Below are 10327 nucleotides of genomic sequence, written 5' to 3'. Positions count from 1 at the left end.
TGTATGTATTTTCAGAAGAATGAAAGAAGTAGAATTTGGTAGAATGTGTACTAATTAGGAACGTGTGGTTTTTGCTATCATCATGTGAATTTGAGATGAATGACTTTACAGCTGATGTAATAAGTTTTTACCAGTCGTTCGCCGCGAAATTAGACCTCGCGAATACAATTTTTTTTTACATATAAGATATAAAATATCTAAAAACACCTTTCTCAAAGTTACAGTATTTTGGCTTCACACGGCAGCGCGTGCCGTGTTCAACTATATTACCTACATAAAACAATTAGTCGTGCGCATTTTTTAATTTCAGAATCTATTCATCCAATTTATGTGCTGTAAAGAACAAAATTTATCTTCATGAAATTATCTTGATGATGAAATAACTTTTAATGATGAGGATTAATATGCTTGTGTAATAATAATTGTCAAAATGCACCTTTTCATTTACATTATCTTAAAAGATTGATGTATAGTGTCCCATCTAACCATATTAAAGATGAGTGTCGAATGGACGGACTAGTCCAATAGACGGTTAACAATGCATCGAGGATTCGACACCATGTAGACGACTTTGGTATTCTATTCTACCTCTGCTAAGAGCCAGGTCTGTGCTCCTTTGTTTTTTAACAGGTTTTGATTTGATAACCTGTGTTGACGTACGTAGAAACTGCATTCAATGTCTGTTCTGCGTAAATCTCCGTCACGTTGACGGAGCAATGGGGCCTAGCTCTTAAGCTACCAGTTACTGGTAAAAACAGGCAGGCAGATCGCTTCACCCGAGCCGCCTGCAAAGTAGGCTAGCAGCTCAAAGGGACGACCTGTACCCACTCAAAAATCCATTCGCCCTTTGGGCATAAGCCGAGAATCACCAAGGCCCAATAATTTCCTTACTCAATAGATTGAGGCACGATGGAATCCAAGATGGCGTCCACTCTAGTACTGCCACGGAAGCCAAACCATAGCGCGTGTTATCTTGACTCTAACGCCATCTAGTGTTGAGACATGGTACTAGTTGTAAATTGCTCTCCCAAATATTATTTCAACTTTTCGAATAAATTATTATAATTGGAAATCAAACTATAGAATGTATGGAAACTGAAATTATTATTTCGTCATTACTAATATAAAAGAAAGTCGTTTCCCGCTGTCTGTCCCTATGTATGCTTAGATCTTCAAAACTACGCAACAGATTTTGTTGTGGGTTTTTTTAAATAGATAAAGTGATTCCAGAGGAAGGTATACCTATATGTGACATGTATATTGCACCCGTGCAAACGGGATGCGTCGCTAGTATTCTATATAATTCATGAAGCCATTTATGCCCACTACACGCTATTATCGCCGAACTCAGACAGATGACGACGCCAAGAAATGTATATTATGTAGTTTCTATACGTGCTTGACCGCCATAATTTGCCGAACTGTTGGCCGAAAATGTGTAGCCGATATTAAATTAATTTTGCCACAAAAATACTGAGAAATTCCTGATAGTTATGATAGCATGTCCGTTATTTGGTAAAAATTTATAACATAGCTAATTTTTATGTAAAATATTATATACGTATTTGCTAGAAATAAGTTGTATTTTATTGGAAATAAATGTTGAGTTTATTATTCAGGAGAGAAAGTACACTCAGTCAGGAAAATCAATGTATAATTTATATGAATAATATTGTATCCAAAACACAACATAATCGAATCTCGATATCCCTAAGGCACTACGACCTTTCCCCGATAGATTATTGGATTGCGTTTTAATTTCATAGTGTTTACTCACTCAGTTATTATAACAACTATTATATCGTCAAAATATCTCAATACCGTTTGTTTACCCGCGACGTCGACAGCGTAGAATATAGTTCGTGATCAATTTGGGCGTCGATTTTTGAACAAAAAAAACATAGGCTACTTTTTTGTTTGAACGGAGGTCTTAAATTTACATGCATATTAATTTATTTACATCCAAATCGATCATTTATTTAAATCGATCCGGCGGTTTAGCTGTGATAGCGGAACAGACAGATAGACAGACTTACGTAATTATAATATTAGAATGGAAGTATGTATTAGTTCATTAAAGGTATACATAAGCATAACACCATACATAGACATTAGTACCAAGGTCGTCTGCATGGGTAGCTCACTCTCATCTGTTTCAGTCAAACAGCAGCTAGCATTGTTGTGTTCTGGTTTGAAGGGTGAGAGAGACTGTGTGATTACAGTGTACTGTGACTAGAAATCCTAGGACAACAAAAACGCTCAGATGACAGAGATATATATAACTAAAAAACAGTCTTCAAAATGTATACGAACGTTCCTTATCAATCACCCACTAATTAGCTCTAAACCGAAATAACATCTGTTAGGTTAAATTTAACTACGGTATAACCGTGACCCGGGGTTAACTGGGGATGTATAATTAAAATTAGGGTGGTTAAAAAAAGATACGATTCCGTTAAGACCGCTTTTAAGTGTCAGTTTGTGTCTAGTTAAAATATTTTCCTCCATTCAGTTTAGGTTCAATTAAACGAATTTACTAATTGAAAAATAAAATTGATTTGAATTTTCTTGTTACCTCGAGTAAAATTTTATTTGTATTTTCCAATTTACTTAGATCCAAAACAAGTTATTGCCTCTAACTAACACCACAAAAATCGTATATTTATTTAGGTTACTTATGCGTCATCGTGACATAGATTTACATAAAAACCTAGCCTACTAAGAGGTATAATAAAAGCGAAAGTTGTTATGTGTATGTTTGTTACTATTTCACGCATAATCTACTTGACGGATTCTTATGAAATTTGGTATACGAGTAGAATTTATATTCTACTCGTAACATGTGTTCTTCCAGGTTATCCTGGAAGAACACATATGTTACTTTTCATCCCGAAATTCCCACGGGCGCACAGCTAATTAAATAATATCCACAAACTTGTAGCATTTTGAAAGTTTGTATTAAAACAAGCAGACAGACAAACATACGAAAATGAAAAAAAAAATCTTAACAATAATTGTCTAAATTATACTGTATCCTGATATGGATTTTCTAATAAAATAACTAATATTATGAATGTAAGTATGTTTGTTTGTTACCATAACTAATATTATGAATGTGAAAGTAAGTATGTTTGTTTGTTACTTCTTCACGCTCTATATCTACTCAACCAATCTTTTTGAAATTTTGCATACGTGTAGTTTGAAGTATGGAGAAGGACATGGGTAACCTTTAATGACGGATAAAATTACTTACGCGGGCGATGCCGCGGGCAAAAGCTAATACTTCGTAATATTTTCTTTCCACTCTCCGACGTATTATAAATTCGCGTGTTTCCACAACCCAATTTTAGGTAAAATACAACTTTCCAATCCGTCACTTCTAAATTGTCGATTATAGCGCCAACCAGCAATTTACGTTAAACAGACGATTAGAATAGAAATATTATATTTTTTGGACCAATCAAAGCATAGCTGTGTGGACTAGAACCCCGGGAGACCTTCGAGTCTCGTAACCCACGGTTGTGGAGGTTGTGGAGGTCAAAAACTGGTCTATCGCTATTCGATCGCTAGTGAAAAGTAAACTCAAAAGTAATCTTGTAATCTTTGAAAAGTAATCTTCACTAATGTAATCAGATTACATTTTGTAGATTCGCCTGTTGTTTTGTCAACCAATCGCCTGTCTGATGTCAACCCTCCTTGGGAATACCATTGTTGTGTATCAGCTGCCTAGACTACGTGTCCCTTAGTCGCCTCGTACGACATCCACGTGAGGATTTGGAGTGGTCCTATTTTAGGGCGGAACCATACTGCTTAATTATTACAGCTTTTAAATTAATGATAACAATTACGAAATTTATGACAAAAGACGCCCTAACTCAAGCGACAACGCGTGATTTAACATGTGAATAAAAATTTAACATTTAATTATATTCCTTTTATGATTTATGATATTATGCCACCCACCCCTGTCAGCGACACACGGGCAAAAAGAATGGCCAACATAAATATCATCATGTCGCACGGCGAGCGTTAGAAATTGATTGTTGAAAAATAAATCTATTTTTATTTTAGATAATGAGTCTGGAGTCGAGGATTTGAACCCACGCCCCTGTCTATCAGGGACAGAGCTCTTAACCACTGAGCAATGCGAGTTCGGTCAAATTAATTAATTGTTTTTTTTTTTTAATATACCTACTACTACCCAAGTTATGCGGCCCATCTGATGGGAAGTGGTCACCGCGTGCAAAACAAGGGGTATCACACGCGCTTTGCCTATTCTCGCCATATAGTATGTGTAATTAGTTTGCCTCTCTCAAACAAACACCATCAAAACTATAAAAAAAAAACAACTCATCGCCGGTTGACTGTAAGAGATCCGTACATGGGATAAGTCCGCCGTTGTACATATATCTTTCTTGTATTGATTTTCATTGTCTTTTGATCATTTCCGTGCAATAAAGTTATTGACTTGAATATTTTTTTTTGTATTTATGTATGTTTGTGAAAGTTATCGCAACATTCGAATGGTTGGTCTGATGTCGATGACATTTAAAAGGTTTGTAGTATGTAGGATCTGTCAATAGGATTTTTAAGATCGTGGGGCAACGAAATCGGTTAAGTAGTTTTTATCGTGTTCGCGAGGACTAAGTTCGCGGCGAACACCTAGAAACAAACAGACAAACAAAAAATTGAACAAAACAGAGAACAGTGTGTCATAAACGACACTACGACAACATGACACTGCGTAATGAATTTATGGGCTTAAAATTAAATGTTTAGTTTATTCTCGATAAATGTCGATGTTAATATAATCAATTGGATTTATCGTGAATACAAAATCATAACATCTCCCAAGGGTGTTTTAAATAAGCGTTAATGCAATGGAAATTATTTATTTCGATGTTAATTAAGCCTTCATTGAAGCGATGATGGTATAGTGGTTAAGACGCCCGTCTGTTAATCAAAATGTCCCAGGTTCGAATCCCACTCGTGCCACGAATCTGACTCATGTATAGTAGTTTTCATCGACCACATTGCTTCCGATGAAGGAAAACATCGTGAGGAAACCTGCACTCCGGTTGATTATTAACTTGTGTGTGAAATGTAGAAGGCAATGGCAAACCAACCAATGAAGGCATGGCACTGCGCCCGACAGCTTCGCTCACGTGGGATATTGGGGATAAAAAGTATAATATTTAGTATGCCGGATTGTATTCAGTCCGCGTACCAAATTACATTTAAGGACATCGTGCCATGGACGTCGTCAAAAAAATTTCGTCAGAAAAGTTATTTGTTGACCCTGGGCTTTGAGGCGTCACAGCCGTGTATGTAACGCTCAGATGAGGGAGGGAATACTCAAACATAGATAGGGTAACTTAAAGTGCAAACCAAGTCGGTATGCAAAAGTTAGTAACAAAGCGAGAGACGCGTGTAAACGCAGTTAAGTTAAGCGCTGACACAGCTGAACACAAGTTACACAGTCGTCGGTAATAATATAGTTCTGAATCACCTATATCACACCAGAATTACTAATGTTTTAAAAAAAAAACGTCGAAAACCGGTGAAAAGCAGAAAATAAGCCAATTACCGTAAACAAACCGTTTGTCGTGGCTCAATGTCGAATTTCTTCGTAGATTTCTCGAGAGACGAGTGCAACCCCTGAGGCGGTAGTAAATAGTTTACTAGTGATGTGGCAAATTCGATTAAAATGTGTCGATAGAATTGCATTGCATTTTGATTTTTTGTAAAAGCAAATCTTCGAAATTAAATAATAAGTATTAAATTAGTGTACTAACAATTAATATGGACTTCATACTATGTGCATACTGCTCATTTATATTCTCGCGATGCAATATAACAAATAATCTAATTTTGTCTCAAATCTTTGTCTTTTTCAATATCAAAAAGGTGTAAAATAGGAATAGAATTTTGTGATCTGGCTAGTCAAATCTTCAAATCTAAACTTTAAAGTTTTAATTTACGCAGACCTTCATACCTCACATCGGATAATCAAACGGAGAACGCTCAGATGAGAAAAAATATTGCATGTTTATTACGCTATTGGTTCGCTTTAATAATCTTCTCCACTTCGCACAGACATCTTCTTCGCCATCCTTAGTTGTCAAACCAAAATCAATTTCATAGGCTCATTTTCACGTCATATTTTAAATTAAATTAAATTTACCTAAAGCTACAAACTAAACTATACCATTGGCAAAAATTCCTTCTGACGACTTCAAGCACTTTTTGGATTTGTGCCCCTTCTTTCCAGGACCAGACGGAAAGGGTGTGTCCATTCTCGGTCAGACATTTGTTGCCATCATGTGTGGCGTGTGGTTCCGCCCTAGACTAGTACCAATCTATATCGTCCCGTGAATGTCGTACGAGGCGACTAAGGGCACACAGCCTAGGAAGTGAGGAAACCTACACACTGGTGGACAGTTTAGTTTACTAGTGTGTATGCGAATACCTGCCAGTCGTAAAATTCATGTCAGATACCTTTAGGCGACTTGATTAAAATCTGACACCATGTTAGCAATAACACACTCGATATGATGATGATGAGCGACGACACTAATGGTAGTTATAATTAAAACACTATAAATAAAGAATGTATCGACATCTACACATCAATGCAAAGCACAATGGCACATCACTAGCAGTACTTTCTTGGCTTCAAGCGAAGATGTTCAACTAATGCAGAAACTCGCTAGTTGAAATTGCATCCATTCTTATTACACGACGCATAAGATCCAAATTTAAATGACATAATTCTTTTCCTGAATGAACCAAGTGAATTTCTTAGTAAGGGGATTTTATTTATAGTCAACTCTGTTCATGACACTACTATTTTTAAGGTTCTGTATCTCAAAAGTTAAAAACATAAATTGCAGTTTCCTTATCCTAATCTTAACTAATATTATAAATGCGAAAGTAAGTTTATTTGTTACCTCTTCACGCTCTATCTCCTCGAGTAATCTTCTCGAAACTGTATAGATGTATTTTGAAGTATGGAGACAGACATATGGTACAGTCAACAGCACATCAACCTACCCAAATTCATTGCAAACTCGCCGCTATTACCGCGACATAAAGGTTCTACAGTGTAGCTTGATGTGCCGTTGACTGTACCATTAATCCAGGAAAAATAAATGTTCACGTGGGAACTAATTAAATTTTCTTTAAAGTGTATGTTTTGTAGAATACAATAAAAACTATTATATTCGTCGTCCATTAGTTTGTCTGCCTGTCCGTCAGTCAGGACTCTTTCTCTCGGGTACTATATACGCGTTAAGATAACAAGTTGAAATTTACAACAAATAATCTTAGGATTCTCCAAAAAAAATTTGCGAAAAAATTTGTAAGAACTTATAAGTCAACGCTATCAAAATATTTTTAGTTATACGCATATTTTACGATTTCACAGGGAAATCAAGATTAGTTAGGAGACTAACACGACATATAAATTAGGACATGACATATTAATGACGTTAGGAGAATAACATGGTTAGACAAGAAGGAATTACAATACAGATAAAGTGACTTTCCATCCACTAATATTACAAGTACTTAGATAGATAAATGCATTTATTTGTACAGTCAACAGCACATCACATTCATGCAATGTAACTTGATATGCTTGTTGACTGTACCAATCACAGTTCCTACAAGACCAAGACCACTCCATATTCCATTTAAGTTAATTTTATTTATTCTATTTTGTTTTGTGGGATGATAGAATGCTCTCCGTTTAAATTTGCATGCCCGTGGACGGTGAGACATGTAGGATTAAGATTTCTTTTAACACCACATTGTAAAAAAAAAAATAAACTCATGTGTTTGCAAATAAATAATCTTTGTCTTTGTCATGTCCTCATAGCACGAGGCAAATAAGGGACACATAACCTAAGCAGCAATAGTATTCCCAAGCAGGGTTGACATTAAGCAGGCGGCTGGTTGTAAAATCACAGGCGAATCTTCAAAATGTAGTTTTTACACTGAGCCCGGGCTTCGCGTCGTCACAGTCCCGAATGCAGTCGAGAAGATACGGAGATAAATAAATAAATAAAAATAATACACAAATAACATAAGATATATTTGAATCAAAAGCAATTCCACTGATATTCAGAAAATAATCGTCTAGAACCCAATAAACCACAAGACATCACGAGTAGGTGCATCTGTCATTCTGTTTGTCTGGTTAGCTGTAACGCTACAATATTTAGTTTGATACACACAGCGGCACAGTACCTAAGCTAAACAAGACGTTGTTTCAGTCGCTCAATGGATTTAAATCAAAACAGGTTTACAAAAATATATAGTTAAAGAGTATATTAGAGATCTTATGGCATTTAACGCTTGACAAGAAACCCATGTCCGTGCTGTAAACGGTTGAGGAGTTCCCTCGTTTGTAGCCGATCCTGGCTGCACCATCAGGTCGTACTTATCATAATAATGCATTGTCATGGAAACTGAAGCGACGTGAGAAATTTCAACTCTTTAGGTCAACTGGAAATGGGAGAAATCTAACTTGCAAGATTTGATTACAGACAACGGGACAGGGGAAACTTAATAAAAGCTTGTAAAAATAAGTAGCCATTGTTTAAACGGAGTTCTTTAACTATACCAAATTTCATTAAAATCGGTCCAATGGTTTAGCCGACAGATGTTTATTATATTAATTGACGACCTCAGTGGCGCAGTGGTAAAGTTCTTGCCACTGAACCGAGAGGTCCCGGGTTCGATCCCCGGCCGGGTCAAGATGGAAAATGATCTTTTTCTGATTGGCCCGGTTCTTGGATGTTTATCTATATATGTATTTGTTATAAAATATAGTATCGTTGAGTTAGTATCCCATAACGCAAGTCTCGAACTTACTTTGGGGCTAACTCAATCTGTGTGATTTGTCCTAATATATTTATTTATATTTATAATATGGATATAGGCAGAATTGAAAAACAAAAACTATTCAACCCGAGATATCGCTTAAACTCGAGATATTGACGACGCCGCGGACAAAAGCCAGCTAACTTGAAATGTTAGTAAATTCCAATGGATTTTTTATACATGTCATGTATTTTTAACTTATTTTCATTACATTACATAAATAAGAGCAAATTAACATTAACATTACGTTTGGAGGCTTCTTTGCTCTTATATAATTAAAATTAAAATAATTTATTTTCAAAAATTAGTAAATTCCACTCGGACGACGCTGCGGACAAAAGCCAGCCAGAAATAAAACATTAAAACAAAATTAAAAATGGTGGAACATCGGAATTCAATCCCCGTACTCTCCAAACCACTTTATTTCCGGACCAGCTATTTTTCCGATTTGAGGTTTAACCGGATGCCGGACTATTTCCGGAAAGATTCGCCCCGGGCCAGAATGCTTAGGACAAGAGTTTACGAGAAACGTTAACAGATATACATCCATATAGATTTTTGCCACAAAAATGACAATTTTGTAAAAAGAAACTTGTCCCATTTAATCGCTTTGTTCTTGCGTTATCTACAAGGATGTCTGTACGTTACTCGTAAACTCTTGGCAAAAATTTTGCCACAAGCATTTATTGTCGTCATACATATTTTGTTGTATTCAACGCGTGACCAAAAAACCATGTCGGTGTTGTAAACCGTTGAGGAATACCCTAGTTGGGAGTCGATCCTAGGTGCTATATATATACTATCAAGCAATATGCGTTATCACGAGAACTGATGCTCGACACGGGAAATTTTAACTCGCTTTTCACTATTTCACTAAGATTAACGTGTTTGTGGCATCATAGAAGTAAAACGGCTGGACCGATTTTGATCTAGTTTTTTTTTTTTATTTGAAAGAATATATGATAGATTGTTCTTAGCTTTGTTTGGAAAATGTGTGTTCAGGTGTTTGGAAGCCGTCAGCTCTTTTCTACCTGATGAGAGGATGCCAGGAACGTCCAAGTCGGGGGGGGTTATTTCATAATATCGTTTTATATACATTTTGTCGAGAGTGTGCTGTGGTATAGTTTGAAACAAATATGGAGATGAAAGTAGCTTGTCTATTTACAATTATTTCTATGAACAATATGTATTCTTGCGATGTGTGAAATTGAAAATAGATTTTAAAAGACGGGAAACGTTAGATTTTAGCAAAACAATAAAAAGTATTTCCATTATGGATCTATACACTTAGGCGATGGATTTATATACTGAGAATGCTGCTACTTATCAATCTTACTAATATTATTAATGCGAAAGTTTGTGAGGATGTATGTTTGTTACTCTTTCACGCAAATTCTACTGGACGGATTGTTATAAAATTTGTTATACGGGTAGAATCTAA

General features: G+C 35.9%; 1 non-coding gene across 1 annotated transcript; it reads right to left on the bottom strand.

The window, feature by feature from the left end:
* Positions 1–759: 759 nt before the first annotated feature.
* On the bottom strand, positions 760–908 carry LOC128678934 (U12 minor spliceosomal RNA). The gene has a single exon (XR_008405701.1). It is a non-coding gene; the product is annotated as a U12 minor spliceosomal RNA (small nuclear RNA).
* Between the last annotated feature and the right edge of the window lie 9419 nt (positions 909–10327).

The sequence above is a fragment of the Plodia interpunctella genome, chromosome 20 (genome assembly GCF_027563975.2).
Source record: "Plodia interpunctella isolate USDA-ARS_2022_Savannah chromosome 20, ilPloInte3.2, whole genome shotgun sequence".
NCBI classification, from domain to species: domain Eukaryota; kingdom Metazoa; phylum Arthropoda; class Insecta; order Lepidoptera; family Pyralidae; genus Plodia; species Plodia interpunctella.
The sequence above is the reverse complement of the archived record's forward strand: the minus strand, read 5'-3'. Positions and strand labels throughout refer to the sequence as shown.